This window comes from Phalaenopsis equestris, unplaced genomic scaffold, assembly GCF_001263595.1.
Source record: "Phalaenopsis equestris unplaced genomic scaffold, ASM126359v1 Scaffold203716, whole genome shotgun sequence".
Lineage (NCBI taxonomy): Eukaryota > Viridiplantae > Streptophyta > Magnoliopsida > Asparagales > Orchidaceae > Phalaenopsis > Phalaenopsis equestris.
In genome coordinates, this window is record NW_018223322.1 from 1 (window position 1) to 1480 (window position 1480).

The following is a 1480-nucleotide window of genomic DNA, read 5'->3' on the forward strand; positions in this document are numbered from 1 at the left end:
GAAACATCATCTGTTTTGGACGGTCAGGAAGCTGTAGGGATTTGGGGGTATGTTTGTTGTTTCGTGCCAGAAAGTTTGGGACAGTAGAGCGGTAATTTAACGACTCGATGTTGTATGAAGGTTTAATACACACATAAATGAAATATCGTAGGATGAAAGAATAATTTTTTTTTAATGTGGAAAAAACCAAAAAATGAAAAAACCACTAGGCATAATCCAGTTAAAAATAATCTAATGTGTGTAAGTATAAAAATACACACTTCTATCATAATAGGGAGAACGAGATTAGAAGATATTTGTCAAAAAAATAAAAAGTGTTAGAAAATTCAACCACAATTGCATTCCGACTACAATAGTTGTGAGCAGTGGTCCTTGATGACCATTGAATGACGATGATATGTAGTGTGGGCAGACGATGGTCGACAATGGTCGGTCGACAGTGACTGATGACCATGTAAGTCAGTGGTTACTCACAAGGTCTTCTCTTTATAACAATCTCTAAAATTATACTTCTCTTTTTGTTCTTCTATGAAAACCCTCAAGTAGAATGGAATAGAACTCTTAAACAACGAGACGCCTTTTTGGTCTAAAAGAAGAATTTCAATAGAAACTCCAAAATTAAGTGTGCTCATTATGAAGCACTCTTAAGAAGGATGAACTTGTGGGAAGTTGCACTGACGGGGCAAAATCGTGAGACCATTGGCTAAAGCGGACAATAACTTGATGGGTAAGAGTTCAGGCTATATGGAGCCGAACTCTTAAACATTGATGCATCTTTTAATGTAACATTAAAATTTCAATAAAAAGTCCAAAGTTAAACGTGTCCGTTATGAAGCACTACTTTGATGGGGGACCGCCTAGGAAGTTGCACCAACGGGGCAATATAGTGATGTTATTTGGTCAAAGCGAACGATACCTTGATAGGCGAGAGTTTGGACTGTCACATTTTCTTCTCGTTCAAGTAAAGACAATGAATCTATTTACAACATTTTGGGGAGGGACATTTTTGTCTTTTGCCGCGTAACTTTCCTCCTTAATCATAAGTGATATTTTAATAATTTAGATGTCTTAATGACATCAAAATTGAGTGATCTTAGACTAGTTAGATTCCTCTCATTGAGATGCCGGATTCCACTGTAAAATATGTCAAATTTGGAGCTCATTTGACCAATTTTGATATCATTAGATTTGTTTTGTCTAGACGGTCAATTTAATTACAATCTTGCTGACATCTGGGTCCCGATGATACTGAATTTGAATTTGAAAAATTTCTGAAAAATGCATTAAGATTCCTGTTTGATAAAAATGTACCGATAAACACATCTTATGTAAATGCCCAAAAAAAAGTTTGAACCTTGTAGTCCAATGTGCTTTAAGATTTGCGCTTTAGGAGAGCCTAAAATAAGCTTTAATGTTATGGAAATAATGGAAATTCGATATTTAAGTAATTTTCAGCCCCACTTTTCCCAACAAAAAAAAA